An 18,333-nucleotide genomic window follows, 5' to 3' on the forward strand; every position below is an offset into this window, starting at 1 on the left:
TTAACACTCTGGAGAGAAGAATGATTTTTCATTCTTTACTTACTATATTTTCATCAAATTTAAATATTCGATCCACTCTCTGACTACATGCTTTTATTTTATTACTAGAGGTCCAGTGCATGGATTCATTCATGCACTGGTGGGGTCCCTCAGCCTAACCTGTGCCCTCTCGCAATCCACGACCCTTCAGGGTATGTCGAGGAGCCTGTTTCGCCCCGATCCCCGCAGGCCAGGCCAAGGGACCCCACCAATGCACAAATCCATGCACTGGGTCTCTAGTATGCATATAAGATCTTCAGTTAATCTCTTCCCCCTTCCCCCCTTTCCTCTGAGATTCATCAGTCTATTCCATGTTTCCATGCCTGTGGTTTCCGCTCCTGCGTTGAGCATCTGCCCCTTGGTGGTCAGTGCGCATCATAGCTACTGGATGGTCACTTAGGCTTTTATATATATAATTTTATTATTATTATTTTTTAAAAATCCTCACCTGAGAGAGTGGAAGGGAGGGAGGAGGGAGAGAAACATTTACTGGTTGCCTCCTGCATGTGTCCCCACTGGGATCAGGGATTGAACCTGCAACCAAGGTACGTGCCCTTTGACCGGGAATCAAACCCTTGACCCTTTGGTCTGTGGGCCACCACTCTAACCACTGAGCAACCAGCCAGGGCTATATGCTTTTTACAGTAAAATTGTGACAAAAAATAAATAAAAAAGAGAGAGCGGGAGAGAGAGAATGAGATGTTCTGGTTAACCCCTAGAGTGCCGGGGAGGACGATCCAGCTCCTCCTGTCTTTCGCCAAAAGTGCCGGGAACGCTATCGCGCTCCTCCTGCAGTGTCACTATTAGATGCTAGTAGTTCACTCTTTATTGACAAATGGCACCTAAGTGCAGAAAACAAATGTAGTAAAGGTTTCCTTAAGTTTTTGAATATGTAACTTCATTTACTTGTGATTCATAATGTTTTTCCTAAACTGCTGTAAAATCAGCAAAAATGCCTTGGCAATTTTAGCATAGTTCCTAGGATATTGGTTGGCACTCAAAGGGTTAAAATGAATTTTTAGAAAGTTGAGTCATATTCAGAAATTCATTCTATAGTTTCGCTGAAAAGAATTTTGAGACTATTCCAATGTTCACCTATCTAGATGAGAAATTGCAAGGTACAGGAAGGTAAAGTGACTTGCCTTCAAGGTTTAAAGATTCTCAGGAAATGGTTTCGTATAATGAATACATAGGCTTTCCATTCAGACAGAACGTTCCGGGACTGCATTAAAATACTGGCTATGCCACTCACTAGCTATGTGATGTTGGTCAAGATGTTTCTATGAGCCTCATTTTCTCATAAATACAGCAAAGATGAAAAAAACCTCACAAGTTTTGGAGAGGGTTAAATGAAACAATGTATGGGCATACTTTGTTTTATTGTGCTTCACAGATGTTGCATTTTTGTTGTTGTTGTCGTTTGTTTGTTTTTACAAATTGAAGGTAAGACTCTCCACCAGCAAAAGATCACAATTCTATTGTGGTGGTCTGGAAACAAACCCCCATATCTCTGAGGTACGCCTGTATGTAAACTGTGGAAAAAAGCAGGAGATTCAATACATCCACTCCCCCACTCCAGCCCCTACAGTTTATAAATCTTCTTATAGCTCTTGTAGATAGTCACTATAGTTTTTTAAAAAATATATATTTTATTGATTTTTTACAGAGAGGAAGGGAGAGGGACAGAAAGTTAGAAACATCAATGAGAGAGAAACATCGATCAGCTGCCTCCTGCACACCCCCTACTGGGAATGTGCCCGCAACCAAGGTACATGCCCTTGACTGGAATCGAACCTGGGACCCTTTAATCCACAGGCTGACGCTCTATCCACTGAGCCAAACCGGTTAGGGCTAGTCACTATAGTTTTTAAAGATGTATTAATTAGCTTTTTAATACTAGTAAGTACAGTAAACATTGATTTCTTGTTTTTAATGCTTGCTATCATAAAATACCTAAAAGCCACAAGAGTGGTCATTTATTAACTATAACATGACAGATGGAGAAGGAGTGAATAAGTGTCTTGAAAATGTATAAACCTCAATACTCGAGATTGAATTTTGGACACTATCTGACAATGAGTTTCTTGCACTTTTATCTCTTTCTCCTACTATTGGAGGTTCCAGCTGCTACTTTTTAACACTTTACCAATCAAAGCTCATATAATTTCAACAAATAACTTTTTTCTTTTTCCCCTAACTAAAATTTTGCATAATTGCTTAAATTATTCTGGATCCCCGGTGGCAAGGAGGCAGGAAGCATCAAAGATCTGACAACTGGTTCTACCTTTCATAATAAAAAGATGGTTCCCTGATGGGCAGAACACAGACACAGCATATCAGAATGAGAGCAGCAACTGACCTCCATTTCCTGCAGCTAGAGGTAATTACTAAGTCATTGGAGTATTGAGACAAAGGAACCAATGACAAATTGAATTAGCTTAGCATGCCTTTCAGGGGAATTCATACCATTTTCATAGCTGTAGCAACATAGGAAGCCTATGTAGCACTTCCGAGTTTGTAAATTATTTTCCGCAATAGGAAAATTCATTGGATTAGAAGTTCTTCGCAAAATGAAAAAGGGCAAAACTGATTATTTTGCTAAATAGGTAAAGTGCCCTTTCTATGAACTCCCATGGGATATACATGAACTTCCATGTACATCTCCTATCACAGTACTTATTACACTGAATATAACTATAATATAAGCAATTGGCTCCATAAAGGCAGGAGCTTTGTATGTAAGGGTGACCTTACATTCTCAGACACAAATGCCTGACACATGGGAGGCAGTCATGTGCTGAAATGAATCTGAAGTAGCCTAGTCTATCTTCACTGTCTGTACGTGGTTGAATATTAAGCATAAGCCAAGCTTAAAGTTAAAAGAAGTTTTAAGGGCAAAAAGAGTTGGGAAGGGGAGGAAGGTGGGTGTGAAGCTGGGGAGGAGGATAGCAGTCAAGCTCAGAACTCTGGTTTCCATTTCACCAACCTTGTTTAAGACCATGACTTATTTTTATTCTTTTTTAGAGGCGCATCTAGAAAAAGGAGTAATAACTGACCTTCCAAAGGTCACAATGAGTCACTAACTTTAGCCGTGCCTCCTTAAAAAAGAAGAAGAATAGATAAACCCCACCTGAGTTAACAACCCCCCCCCCCCACTCCCATCCCACACACCACTAGAGGGGGCCAAGCACTCAACTTCTCTAGGATCAGGGGTGGGTAGGTACACATACATTTACCCCAATAACACTGAACCATAGCTGCATCATCATCCAAACCATTTTCCCTAAGCTGAGCTCTCTTCTCTAGTCTTCTCCACTTACAGTTATTCCTTCCACTCAGGTCAAGTTCAGGCTGTCTTTTGGCACTAAGAAGACTATGTGGGCTTTCTCCACTCAGAGGCATAGAGTACTAAATTTTGTTTACTTGTTAGATACTGAAGTCAAGTTTCTTTTGGACAGAAGAATATTAGAGACTAACCACTTATATAGAATGTTATACCATTTTCCGGAGAAATTAATATGTTTATCTTTTACTGACAACCAGAGCATATGTTTAAGTAGGTCATCCCTGTTGCCCACCTGCCCTAATAGTTAAATATTCTATACATTCCTACTCAACAGCTCACGTTGTAACACTCAACATCTTGTAACACAGTAGTCTATCCACCCCCGGCTGGGGTATTTTGGTAGATCCTACCCCTAATTTTCCTATGTGTCTGAAATCAAAGAGTCAATCCAAAGAGTTTTTTCCAAATCAAAAGGTAATCCACCTTTTTTTCAGAGAGAACTGCCTAATTCCAACAAGCATCAAGATAAGGCAGGGAAAGAGACTGTTAGGAGAGGGGCAGCTCACCTTTTGCCAGAAGGAGGGATGAAAGCAGGAAAGGAGGGAAAAGCAGCTGGCCTTTCACATTAATGGCCATCACAGCAGCAAGACTGGAAAATAAGAGTTTAGCCTCACCTGGGCTTTAATCCCAGAGTTGCCATTGACAATGTATTTCTTCTTGTTGCTCAGCATAGTGACATTACCAGCCCTACTGCCACCTCTCCGGTCTAGGGACCCTTGTGGCTAGGCCTTTAAACTTTCCGCATCAGCAATTCTGTTGGCTCTGATTCCAGCTAGCTTTTTTTTTTCCCCTCGGTTGGGAGGTGGGGTGCTACCCTTCCCTGGAGTCCCTGAAGCTGCTCTAACAACCCCTCCAGCAATTGAACCCAATGTAATAACGCATTTGTTAGTGGCTCATCAGCCATTCCTAATTCTGGTGGCTGTTTTGCTTTTATTTTATTTTTTTCCTAAACACCTAATTACATGATCCTCTGACCTCTAAACCTTGACAAGTCCCTTGACAAGGCCCAACTTGCATATTTATATAACCAGGGCACTTTTTTGCCTGCTATAATTACCTTGCTAATTAAGTTCCTTTTTAACCTTACCTCCTCCTTTTCCATCTCCTTTTCCATGTCAGATGATTTTAGTTAGCCTAGTCTTATTAGAAAAAAAAATTAACTACAAAGCCACTAAAGATAGTGAGAAAAAAAATGGTGCTAAGTGCTCAGTCAGCCCCTCCCCTACACTCTGTATCCTTGGGTTAGTCAGAGTGGGATAGGTTTTGACATCTGATTTCTAGTCCCATCTCAAGATCGTTGCTGATTAGGTACTGAGAGACTATATTTGTTTTATTCAAAAAAGTTTTTCAGCCCTGGCTGGCTTGCTCATTGGTTAGAGCATCAGCCTGCTGACCGAAGGGTTGTGGGTTCAATTCCCGGTCAAGGGCATGTACCAGCGGGTGCAGGAAGCAACAATCAAAGTGTCTCTCTCAAGTCGTTTTTCTTTCTCTCTATCCCTCTCCGCGCCCCCTTTCACTCTCTCTAAAAAAAATCAATGGAAAAAATATCCTCAGGTGAGGATTTAAAAAAAAAGTTTTTCAGCCTTGGCCGGTGTGGCTCACTTGGCTGAGAGTCTTACCAAGCACCAGAAGTTTGCCACCCAGTCGGGGTGCGTGCAGGAGGCAACAGATGGAGGTTTTTCTCTCTCTTTCCCTGTCCTTTCCTCTCTCTAAAATCAATAACTGTGTGTTTTCTGGAGGTATGACTACAAAGGAAAGTTTTCTTTTCATATATATATATATATATATATATATATATATATATTTTTTTTTTTTAACAGAGAGGAAAGGAGAGGGATAGAGAGTTAGAAACATTGATGAGAGAGAAACATCGATCAGCTGCCTCCTGTATGTCCCCCACTGGGGATGGAGCCTGCAACCAAGGTACATGCCCTAGACTGGAATTGAACCTGGGACCTTCCAGTCCGAGGCCCGACGCTCTATCCACTGAGCCAAAGTGGTCAGGGCAAAGGGAGCTGTCTATTGCCTCAGAGTCCCCAGAGTCACAATGGCCTTGTTACATATCAAATACAGTCAAATGAAAGGGCAAAGAATCATTATTTATCATTATTTATTTGCTGATTTCTGAGAGGGGGCCAGTGAATAGGAGATCCACATTCAACTGTATCTTATAGAGACAGGGTAGAAATGTGATTTGAATTCTTCTTTAAAAAAAGGGGGGGGGCTGCTTATTGAGCTGAAGAAAGAACATAAAGTGGTAAATTCTTTTTTTTAAAGAATAATCTTTGAGAGAAAAGGTCTCTGAAAGAACAGTATAAGGGAAAGAGCTAATTATTTATTAAGTGCCTACTATACACAGCCTTGTGCATGTTACTTCTATTAATCAGCATAAGAATTTTTAAAAGTAGGCATTGTTAACCCCATTTGACAAATTAGGAAAGTGCAGCTCTGCGTGAACAAATGATTTGCCTGAGGTCTCACAGTAAGTAAATGATGGGACTAGAACAGGGGTGGGCAAACTTTTTGACTCGAGGGCCACAATGGGTTCTTAAACTGGACCGGAGGGCCGGAACAAAAGCATGGATGGAGTGTTTGTGTGAACTAATATAAATTCAAAGTAAACATCATTACATAAAAGGGTACGGTCTTTTTTTTTTTTAGTTTTATTCATTTCAAACGGGCCGGATCCGGCCCGCGGGCCGTAGTTTGCCCACGGCTGGACTAGAATGTGGGAGCCTGTGTTTATGTCAGAGCTGAGGCTCTTTCCTCTATACCATACCTAATGATATAAATCAATCAAACACCAAAAACTCCCTGGGTCCTAATCCTGGGTGCATTAGCCCTCCTTACATTTACTTTCTTATCAGATTGGGTCTCAGAAATGACATCATCCCCAATGATCTTGGAGCTCTGATCAAATCACAATTCTGAAATGGCTAATCCAAGAATTTTAAATTTAACAGCCCTTTAACTGGCAACTTTGCCCAATGCCACCACCAGAAATTAAAACAGAAATTAATTGAACTTCATTACTGATGTTCAACGTCACTCATAATTTCAAGAAATAAGATAGACTGATAGTTTCCTGCCTGTTGGCTGGATCTCTAAACTTCTGCTTTTGCTAACCAAGGATGTTCACCCTAGTACACTCTCAGCTGGTTCCTCATTTTACTCACTCAGGTGGAAAGGAACTCTTTGGTCCAATGGCTTGTCATCAGACTGAATCAAAAAGAGTTGCACATCTACACCAAATACAACCAGAAGACATTTTAGGACACTATTACTGACTATTACCACTTAATGAGTTTATCTAACAAAGGAGTTCTCAAACTTTAGGTGCTTCAAAATCATCTGGAAGGCCTATTAAAATGCATTTCTGGGCCCCACTCCCAGGGCAGAATATTGAAAGTCAGAAAAGATTCTTTGAAAAGTAAGAGATTAGAATGAGGTAAACCTTCATACCCAGCTCAGGGATCAAGAGAACTGGGTCTAATTCTGACTTCCACAGTTTGAGGCTGTTAAGAATAGATGGTTAAAACAGTAAGAAAAACAGAACTCCTGGGGAAGACAGAAGATCTATTTAACCTAAAGAGGATCAGGCCAAGAGAAAACAGCTAATTCCTTTTCAAATACACAAAGAATGATAATCAGAAGTTCTCTCTGTTTCTCCATTTCTTAACATTTCCCACACTTTACATTTGTAATCCTCGTTTGTAATATGGGAACAATAACATCTACTTTGCTTATCTCAAATGTGTGCTGAGAGATAAAATAATGTATTTGAGAGGGTTTTGAAGACCACATAATAATACACAGTACAAAACATTAAGATTTTTGTATTTTTAGGTCACAAGTTCTTCATTTAGAGTAAAAAAAAAAAAAAGCAAAATTTTGTGTATGTTTTCCTGGAGAGAGGGCCCATAGTTTTTCAAATGGGTCTCTGCTTTAAATGTCAATCCTGACCCAGAGCTAAAGCCAAGCTATCTCTACCACAATTTACCAGGTCGGTACCTTAAAGGTGTCTCACTTCCAAGTAGATATGGTTCAAGCATTCTTAGAGACATGCCTCCCTTTCAAGCCAAATGAGCTGCTAAAACAAATTCTTCACTTATAAAAGGAATGACTTCCAGCCAAAAGAAAGTCAGGTAACCAGCTGGCTGAGTACTCAAGAAAGTTATTAGATTTCCTATGGAAAAGTACCAAGTACTATAGAGAGCCTGGGTGGGAGGAGAAAATATTAACATGCAGAAACTGACAAAAAGGTTACTGCTGATCTCCACACAACATAAGAGAAAGCATTTGTATTTTACCTACCGACAGGAACTAAAGATTTCTCAGGGGAAGTAAAAACTTATTAATAAGACCAATCTTTAAAAGGATGTATTTTCTAAACTTTTAGCAGTAAAACTGCCTGAACAAGCCAAAGAAAATCCTTCACACAAAAAAAACAGCTGAGGAGCAGAGGGTCCAGCAGAAGTTTTCCAGAGGCTGATGGAATGTTAACTGAAGGTCTACCCTGTCCATTCTCGAGATTGGGGTTCAGAGTTCGTCCTGGCTTATTTCCCTCCTGGAAATCAGAGACGTGAGTACTCTCAGCTGCTGTCTGGTCTGAGTCCTATTTTTGAGGGGTATGCAAGTCTCTTTTTTCTGCTGTTGTTAACAAAAGGGACGGTGCTATAATGGACCTTCTTGCTAAAGTGTCCTCCTGAAAGGTTTGAAAGTCTTGTCATACTTCTTTTGGAGGCTAGGATAGTCTCAGTGGAAATTTCAATACATTAATATCAACTGGGACATTTGTTAAAATGAGTCAGACATTTGTTAAACCTTTTTAAAATTGAAATTTCTGCCCAATGTAGTAGAGATAGCTTGGCTTTAGCTCCAGGGTTTTCTCTCAGAGATTCAAGGCCACTGACATTTTACAGGTAAGGTCTGGAAATCTATAGGCAATACACTAGAGGGTGCTCAGGGGTTCACTTTACTGGCTAAGTGGACATAGGCGGCAGCCTAATACAGCACTTTCAGACTAGGTCAGGAACTAATGACATGTAGTATCTAAAAAAAAGCCTCAAAAGGTTAAGTCTTTTGGCAAGGAAATATAGTAGATGAAAAAACTGAATTATTGAAGATAAGCCCCTCCCTATTCTTTCTCATTGTTGTTTTAAAAATAAAATCTAGTGATTAAAGCTATTTTCCTAATTTTTGAGACAGATGGGCCAAGAAATCGCTAAGTGAGAGATGCCATAACGAAAACAGAGCAGACCTGTGTTTTAATGAATGTTTACTAAAAGCTGGGGAGTCCTAAGTTATATCCCTTAAGCAATAGTCACACTAACTCCGTAAGGACACTCTCCTTGTCCATGTAAATAAAAAGAAATTAAGTAGGTAAGCAGCAGGAGCTCCTCTTGAGGATGTGCTCAGCAGGTAAGATAGTGAGGAAGTTATGAGATTAAGAGTTACTATAAACTTCCGTTGATTCTGAGTTGACACACTAATGCTCCACGGAATTCTCCTGTAATATTCCTTTAGAGAAGTACCAGAATTTAGTATTATCTTAATGTGGTCCCTCCCATAAAACAACAACAACAACCAGATTTCTTGCTCCCCCTTGTTATTAGTGAGTGGCTGGAGATTCAGAAACAAAAGCCCAACTAGAATTATTGAATGAATCCTTTCCATTAATTCTAAAACAATACATTCTTTGAAATTAGCCTGTGGATGGGAAGGATTAGTTTCTACCAAACTTTTTAAAACTAAGCACAAGGTTCTGAAACAACATTAAGAACAACAGCAATAACCCCAAACAAAAATAAAAACCAATAGTTTTAACAATAAGAGGTGGGCTCCTCAGTTGGGCCTTTGTTAGGCCTATTATATATTCAATCTCATTATTTTTGTTGTTGTTAAGCCTCACCCAAGGATATTTTTCCATTGGAAGGTATGGGGAGAGACAAAGAGAAACATCGATGTGAGAGAGACACATTGGTTGCCTCCCACACATGCCCGACTGGGGCTGGGATGAAGCCTGCAACTCAGTGTACGTGCTCTTGATCGGAATCGAACCCAGGACCTTCAGTCCACAGACTGATGCTCTATCCACTGAGCCAAACTGGCTAGGGCTCAATCCCATTATTGATGGTTATTTCTTTAAGTCCATAATTCCATAAAAACAAAAAAGAATTTGAAATATGTTGTATAAAGTCTAACCAGTTTCCCATTAGGAAATCCTATATAATAAAAGGCTAATATGCAAATAGACTGAACGGCAGAACAACTGAACAACCCGTCGCTATGACATGCGCTGACCACCAGGGGATGCACGTGGAACATGGCGAGCGTCGGCTGCGGCGGGATGGTGGAGCAGGTGAGCTGGGGCTCCAATCACTGTCATCAGGGCGAGCCTCTGGTGGTTACTGAAAATTCTTTGCTCTCACGCGCCACGGTCCCGCCTGCCACTCACACCTGCTTCCAGTGCCATCAGCGGGTGCAAGTGGTGGCTGCCGGCCCTGGGCCCTGATCGTCCCTGAGGGCTTCTCCACCTCCCCCTGCTCCGGGGTGGGGGGGAGGGGGCAATTGGGGCAGCAGCCACCGCTTGCACCCGCTGCTGGCGCTAGCCCCAATTGCTCCACACCAGCAGGTGCTGCGCCATCAGCCCATGGGAGTGGTGGTGGGAGCAGGCTGCTAGCAGACAGAGGACCAACGTCTGCGGCAGGAGAGGCTGGGCGGGCATGTGGAGGATGGGCCTAGACTCACCCCTGTGCCCACCGCAGCCTCACGACCCCAGTTCCTTTCAAAGTGCATGAATTCATGCAGTGGGCCCCTGGTAAATGTACAAAACACAGATGGTACAGACTGTAAGAAATCACTAAACCTAGAAAAAACCACAGTTAGGAACATAAGAATGGTTGCTGTTTTTAAATCAAAAGTTGACATTGGATCTAAAATATTAGGTTGTATGTGGTAGTTCTTATCCACAAATAAGTCCTATTACCATCATATTAAAAATATTTATCAGGCAAATATGTTATTTGAAGAATGGCGCTAAAGGAGCTATAGATCCTGCCTCTTAGAAATATACATATAAATAATATTTGGGGAAATGTTTTGATTGGAGGGGGAAAACTGGGCAGGTAGGGGAGAAAGGTCAAATGTTTTCAGAGACTTGAGAGAGCACTATTTCTACAAAGTCTGCCCCCCTCCCCACACTACAGGCATAATTCAAAGATATAGCAGATTTGGTCTAGACCAGGAATTTTGACCAATGTGCCGCAAGAATGTTTTAAAACATGCAATACTTGACTATTTAATCAGGAACACCGACCTCTTTTCCCTTAGATTATCAAACTTTTAAAATTGACAACAGCCACTACAACAACAGCCATCTGGTGTGAATGAATCAAAATTATACCTACCTTTTCTGTCAGATTGGTAAAAAATATAATGTTTGGTTTGCTGCAGAATTTTAGTAGTTAATATGTGCCATGAGATAAAAAAGATTGAAAGTCACTGGTCGGACCACCACAGTGAAGCAAGTAGTGAACAAGGCAAGTCCGCTCTTTTTGCTGGTGGGGGGCCTCTTGCCTTTAGTTTGTAAAAAACGCAACATCTCTGAAGCACAATAAAGCGAGGTGTGCCTGTTGGGTTTTTTTTTTAAATCCACACAAGAAACAAACAAGGTATCAGCTTGTGTATAGAATGCAAAGCAATCATAGGATAACACAACCCATGCAGCACACAAGCAGCAGGAGGGACTCCAGCCCAGCACAGCTAGGCAAAAAGCTGACCCTGGCCAGGCAGCCCTGAGACCTGCCCAGCTTCACTTGTAATTAAGAAACAGGGGTGACCCGAGACAGAGGAACGAATCATAAATTAGAGTAGTAACTTTTTTCCCAACCACAGGTCTTGGTAGGAATTTCTCACAGGCGATCCCTGTCATCTGTCAAAGGTGGTGGCCTCATGATCAAGAAATGGAAAAGCAAAATGATGGAAGAACTCACCATCCACTCGGGCATGTGAAAAGCTGAGGTGCCCTCATTCCCGTCCCACTTCTCCATAGTGCAGGCTTGGGGACTATATGTCCTGAAGCAAAACGGAAAGCTGGTTTGGATATGCCTGGGTTTTCCCAGTGGCCAAAAGCAGAACCAAACCAAGTGATTCAGAAGTTCACAATGTGTAGCAGAAGCTGCACCCCCTTTAACAGAGGCTTCCTATTCAAATCAAGATCACTCGTCAACTGCCTAACAAGTCCCTTACTGGCTGGCTAGCTTCAAAGCTTCTGCTTCTGATTCAAAATCAGAGCTAATGCACGGTTCTGCACCCAGCCACTGAACTTCCTACAGGGCACTCGCTGTCGAATGCTACCCAAACACTCTACCAGCAGCAACAGCCAGGCTTCCTCCCTCTCCCAGTGTGTAAGGCACTTGTTAATTTTCTCCCGCCCCTCAGGACACGTCACTGGAAGTGCTGATACCAAAATCAATAAGGCTCAAGGTCAAGAAGGCACTCCCATTTCTCAAGAGTTACTGGATCTGTACAGTAAACAGGCGTTTCCTTGAAATCAAGAGTTCCTTATGGCTTTCAAGTTTAAACAGCTACGCAGAAGCTCCCCGCCTGCTCACAGCAGGGGTCTGACACTCAGCTCAGGCATATCTCAAATCAAATTCTTCTTTCACGGGAGATGGAGCCAAGGAAGATCTTACAAAATCAGAATTTATTAGCTCTAAAGAAAGTTCTGGCACTACAACTCCCTCTGCTGGCTCCCGGTGCTATGTACATGAAGGTCTAGCAGTGGTTCTCAACCTTCCTAATGCCGCGACCCTTTAATACAGTTCTCATGTTGTGGTGACCCCCAACCATAAAATTATTTTCGTTGCTATTTCATAACTGTAATTTTGCTACTGTTATGAATCATAATGTAAATATCTGATATGCTATATGTGTTTTCCGATGGTCGCGACCCACAGGTTGAGAACTGCTGGAAGACCTTCAGCAGCATCAACAACGTAGGTGCCAATTGTAAATTAGCAGCTTCCCCAGGGCTAATCAGGAGCTAGCACAGCGAGGTTTAGAGAGAGCCAGGTTTTCTGGTCAAGACTAGTGCTGCCTCAAAGTCCCTATCCAACGCCAGTTTTTACTCACAGGTCTGGTTTCGGGAAGAAACAGGATGCCCACACAGCAGCTGTATAGACTATATCCTTAAGGGACCTCAAAGCAGTTTCTTCTTTATGCCCCATAACAGTTCCCTCCTCTCTGTATACTTCAGACGTTTGGAAATAAGACAAAACTAGCAAAAAGGTGACCTAACCTATTTTACCTTCTTAGTTCATTCCAATAAAAGTACCATAGATTTCAGGCACAAAAGAAGCCCAACAAGATATGTCTGCTTCAGTCCCCTTCAAGAATCAGGGACTCAGGGAGGGTGGAACGGAGGAGGGGGGGTAAGAGATCAACCAAAAGACTTGTATGCATGCATATAAGCACAACCAATCGACACAGACACCAGAGGGGTGAGGGCCTGTGCCGGGGGGGGGGGGGGGTAGGAGCCGGCTGGGAGAGGTCAATGGGGGGGAAAAGGAGACATATGTAATACTTTTAACAATAAAGACCTGGCTTTGGTGCACGCCTGCCTCTGGAGTCCCCCAGGCCCTCAGCCCCCCAGCCACCCAGGGCCGGCCCGAGGGACAAGCAAGCCTTAAATGGTGACTGCCCAACCGCTCAGGGGCTCAGGTAATCAGGGCCGGCTGAGGCCTGCGCTGCTGGCAGTGGCAGGGGCAGAGGTGTGTGGGGCGTCGCCTTCTGCCCCTGAGGGCTCCCAGACTGTGAGAGGGGGCAGGCTGGGCTGAGGGACCCCCCCTCCAGTGCATGAATTTTCATGCACTGGGCCTCTAGTAATACTATAATTAGGATTAAAGGTTCATTGCACTTTAGGGCCTTCATTGGCTAAGAGGATGGATGGTCCTTTGGATGTGGAGAGAAGAAGGTAACGTCTAGGGAAAGAGATACTGAAAGATGCCAGAGAGGGTAGAATTCAAATGACTGATTTGGAGGGCTAGACTAGAAAGAAAGTCAAGTGAAAACAGAAGGGGACTACTGGGCCAGATGAATGCAGAGGTGTCAGAGGATTAGAGATCACGGGGCAGGTGGAGATCACATGCAATAACAATAGAGAACAGCAGGCCGGCTGGTATTGCTCAGTTGGTTGAGCAACGTTGAATCATGCACCAAGAGGTGGCAGGTTTGATTCCAATCAGGGCACATGCCTCCCCAGTAGGGGCAGGAGGCAGCTGAGTGATGTTGATGTTTATCTCTTATCGATGTTTTTCTCTCTCTCCCTCTCCTTTCCTCTCTACAAAAATAAATAAATAAATAAATAAATAAATAAATAAATAAAAACATATATATTTTAAAAAGATACAGAAAGTTGGTGAAATGCAGGAGTGATAAGGCCCCTCTGATGCCAGGGTGTCAATTTTGATAAAGCCTTAGCTTTCAGCAACCTCCAGTTATTGTCCCCCAGTCTTCCTTTTAATCCAAATTTAATAAAATGAGAAGTTACATTTGCTGCCTAAATTTCCAATATCTTTCATCTGTATTTTAAATACAACATATCTGAAGCAAAAATGATTGCTCCATCTTTCCTTTCCCTTCACCCTCCAAACAAGCTTCTTTTCTTCACTTTTCTACCACTGTTCCTTTAGTCAAACAGATATTAAACCTAAGTCATAATTGATTTTGCCCTTGTCCCTAATCACCAGTACAATCAATTTTCAATTATTTTTGAGCCCTCCTACACCAAGCCTCTCATCTATCCTTCCCTGTCCATTTTCACTGCCTCCTAAAAACCCTCTATTAATCCCTTCCAGGAGGATTTCCCACTGATATCCCTATATAAGCTGTATCACCAAGTAAGCTGTATTACCTGCTATTTCCTGAATGTGAAGGCTGCATAGCATGGCAGCAAAGAGCACTGGTTTTGGAATAAAACAGACCTGGGTTGGAATCCTGGCTCTGCCACTTAACCTCTCTATCCCTCCTGTTTTCTAATCTATACAGTGGGAATAATCATAGCCATCTCACAGGACTGATGCACGGATTTTAAAAGTAATAAATGGGAACTTTTCCGTATGTCATTATTATGCTATGTTCTTTCCCACTTCAATGCCCTTTGCGCAGGCCATTTTCTCAAATTGAAATGCATTCATTCTGCCTTCACTTCCATCATCTTTACTTATTAAAATTCTTCAAGGTTCAGCTCAAATGATGCTTCTGCCGTGAAATCTAACCAAAAAAAGCAATCTCCCTTTCCTCTAATATTGTTCTTTGGTCACGTCACTATTTTCACTCTTCCTCATATTATTTTTTCTCTGTACACGTGTCACCCCTGGTTAGACTCCAGGTTCTTCAGGAGCTTAGCCAGCTTTGATTTGCCTACAGTGCCTGGCTTATAGTAAGGGCTTAAGAAATTGTCAAATTTTTTATGTTGTATGTATGTATATCTTATAACATTCTGGGAGTAACTTCCATAATTAATATGTGTAATACATTTATGTCCATTTTATAGAATTTGGAACATTATTTTATATATACATGTTATATTATTGGCCACAGCTATAACTTATTTGTGATGTGTCCTTGCTAGGGTTTTAATCCTTAATTACAACATTATTTATGAAGGTTGGGGTAGCTGTGGCAAGTTCAAGAAGATTGAAATCATATCAAGCATCTTCTCAGATCACAATGGCATGAAATTAGAAATCAACTATAATAAAAACACTCAGAAACATTCAAACACATGGAGGCTAAATAGCATGTTATTAAACATTGAATGGGTTACCAAAGAGATCAAGAAAGAAGTAAAAAAAAATTCCTGGAAATAAATGAAAATGAACACACAAAACCCCAAATCTATGGGACACAGTGAAAGCAGTCCTGAGAGGGAAGTTCATAGCATTACAGGCCTACCTCAAAAAACAAGAAAAACTTCTAATAAACAATCTAACCATACTAGTACAACTTAAAGAAGTAGAAAGAGAACAACAAGAAAAGTCCAGAGTAAGTAGAAGGAAGGAAATAAAGATCAGAGTGGAACTAAATGATGTAGAGACTAAAACAAACAAACAAAAAAACAACAACAAAAGATCAACAAAACCAAGATCTGGTTCTCTGAAAAGATAAACAAAATTGATGAACTTTTAGCCAGACTCATCAAGAAACAAAGAGAGAGGACTCAAATAAACAAAATCAGAAACGAAAGAGGAGAAGTAACAACTGACCCCACAGAAAAATAAAGGAACTTAAAAAAAACAAAAAACTATGAACAACTATATTCCAACAAGCTGGCTAACCTGGATGAAATGGACATATTCTTAGAAAAGTACAATCTTCCAAAAACTCAATCAGGAAGAATCTGAAAACTTGAATAGACCCATAATTACTGATGAAATTGAAGCAGTAATAATAATAATAATAATAAAAACTCCATGCCGAAACCGGTTTGGCTCAGTGGATAGAGCGTCGGCCTGCGGACTGAGAGGTCCCAGGTTCGATTCCGGTCAAGGGCATGTACCTGGGTTGCGGGCACATCCCCAGTAGGAGATGTACAGGAGGCAGCTGATCGATGTTTCTCTCTCATCGATGTTTCTAACTCTCTATCTCTCTCCCTTCCTCTCTGTAAAAAATCAATAAAATATATTTTTAAAAAAATAAAAAATAAAAAAAAATAAAAACTCCAGCAAACAAAAGCCCTGGTCCAGATGGCTTCACAGGGAAGTTTACCAAACATTCAAAGAACTAACACCTATCCTCAAACTATTCAAAAAAATCTGAGAGGAAGGAACACTTCCAAGCTCTTTTTACGAGGCTAGCATTAGCCTAATTCCAAAACCAGCTAAAGACACTACAAAGAAAGAGAATTACAGGCCAATATCCCTGATGAACATAGATGCTAAAATCCTCAAGAAAATCGAATCCAACAATACATTAAAAAGATCATACACCATGACCAAGGGGGATTTATTCCAGGGATCGAAGGCTGGTACAATATTCACAAATCAATAAAGGTAATACATCACATAAACAAATTGGAAGACAAAAATCACATGATTATGTCAATTGAGGCAGAAAAAGCATTTTACAAAATCCAACACCCTTTTTTGATAAAAACTTAGCAAAGTGGGAATAGAGGGATCATGCTTCAACATAATAAAGGCCATATATGACAAACCTACAGCCTACATACTCAATGGGCAAAAACTAAAATCATTTCCCCTAAGAACAGGAACAGGATAGGGATGTCTGCTTTCACCACTATTATTCAATATAATACTGGAAGTCCCAGCCTCAGCAATCAGACAAGAAAAAATATGAAAGGCATCCAAATTGGAAAGGAGGAAGTAAAACTGTCATTATTCTCAGATGACATGACACTGTACATATAAAACCCTAGAGCAGCGGTTCTCAACCTGTGGGTCGAGACCCCTTTGGCGGTCGAACGACCCTTTCACAGGGGTCACCTAAGACCATCCTACATATCAGATATTTACATTACGATTCATAACAGTAGCAACATTACAGTTATGAAGTAGCAACAAAACTAATTTTATGGTTGGGTCACAACATGAGAAACTGTATTTAAAGGGCCAGAAGGTTGAGAACCACTGCCCTAGAGGCTCCACCAAAAAATTACTAGATTGAATAAATGAATTTTGGCAATGTAACAGGATACAAAATTAACACCCAGAAATTGATGGCATTTTTATATACTAACTAGAGGCCTTGTGAACGAATTCATGCACGAGTGAAGTCCCTCGGCCTGGCCGGTGACTGGGACCAATCAGGGGCGATCGGGGCCAGCCAGCCAGGGGGAGGGACCGTGGGAGGTTGGCCAGCTGGGGGGAGGGATGGCAGGAGGTTGGCTGGCCACGGGAGGTTGGCTGTGGGAGCGCACTGACCACCAGGGGGCAGCTCCTGCATTGAGCGTCTGCTCCCTGGTGATCAGTGCATTGTCATAGCGACCTATTGACCAGTCCTAACAGTTGCTTAGGCTTTTATATATATAGATAATGAGCTCTCAGAAAGAGAAACTAAGAAAACAATCCCACTTACTATTGCAACAAAAAAATTAAGATACTTAGGAATAAACTTAACCAAGGAAGTAAAAGACCAGTACTCAAAAAAAATACTGTGTTCATGAATTGGTAAAATCAACATCATTAAAATGTCTATACTACCCAAAGCAATCTATAGATTCAATGCAATCCTTATTAAAATATCAACTGCATATTTCACATATCTAGAACAAACATTCCAAAAATTTATATGGAACCAAAAAGACCCCCAAATAGCTGCAGCAATCTTGAGAAAAGAAGAACAAAGTTGGAGGAATCACAAAATCAGGTATCAAGTTATACAACAAAGCCACTGTACTCAAAACAGCTTGGTACTGACACAAGAACAGGCATATAGATCAATGGAACAGAGCAGAGACCCCAGAAATTGACCCTAGCCATTATACCCAATTAATATTTGACAAAGGAGGCAAGAGCATACAATGGAGTAAAGACAATACTATCTAATAATAGACAAAGATGGTAACTGACCATACCTTCGCTACACCTCCCATTGGCTAATCAGTGAGATATGCAAATTAGCCGCCAACAAAGATGGTGGCTAATTTGCATACTGCAGGCAGGGCAGGAGAGCGCAAGCTGCCATCCGGGCCCTGTGTGCAGCCCTGGGCGGCGCCGCCTAAGCCCCGCCCCCGGCCGGGACCCCCATGTGCTGCCTAAGCCAACAGGAAAGGGCGACTTGCAGGCAGCCCCCGTGTGCGCCTGCTGCTGGGTCGCTGCAGCGATCCCAGAGCAGGAAACCCCCGTGTGCGCCTGCTCCTGGGTTGCCGCAGCGATCAGGAGAGCACGGCCTGCAGGGAGCACCACCACCCTGGTCCTGCAGGC

General features: G+C 41.8%; 1 protein-coding gene across 1 annotated transcript in view; it reads right to left on the reverse strand.

The window, feature by feature from the left end:
- AHCYL2 (adenosylhomocysteinase like 2) overlaps positions 1–18,333 on the reverse strand; it is a 168,399-nt gene that overhangs the window by 44,451 nt on the left and 105,615 nt on the right.

Source organism: Myotis lucifugus, unplaced genomic scaffold, assembly GCF_000147115.1.
Source record: "Myotis lucifugus unplaced genomic scaffold, Myoluc2.0 scaffold_46, whole genome shotgun sequence".
In the NCBI taxonomy this organism is placed as follows: domain Eukaryota; kingdom Metazoa; phylum Chordata; class Mammalia; order Chiroptera; family Vespertilionidae; genus Myotis; species Myotis lucifugus.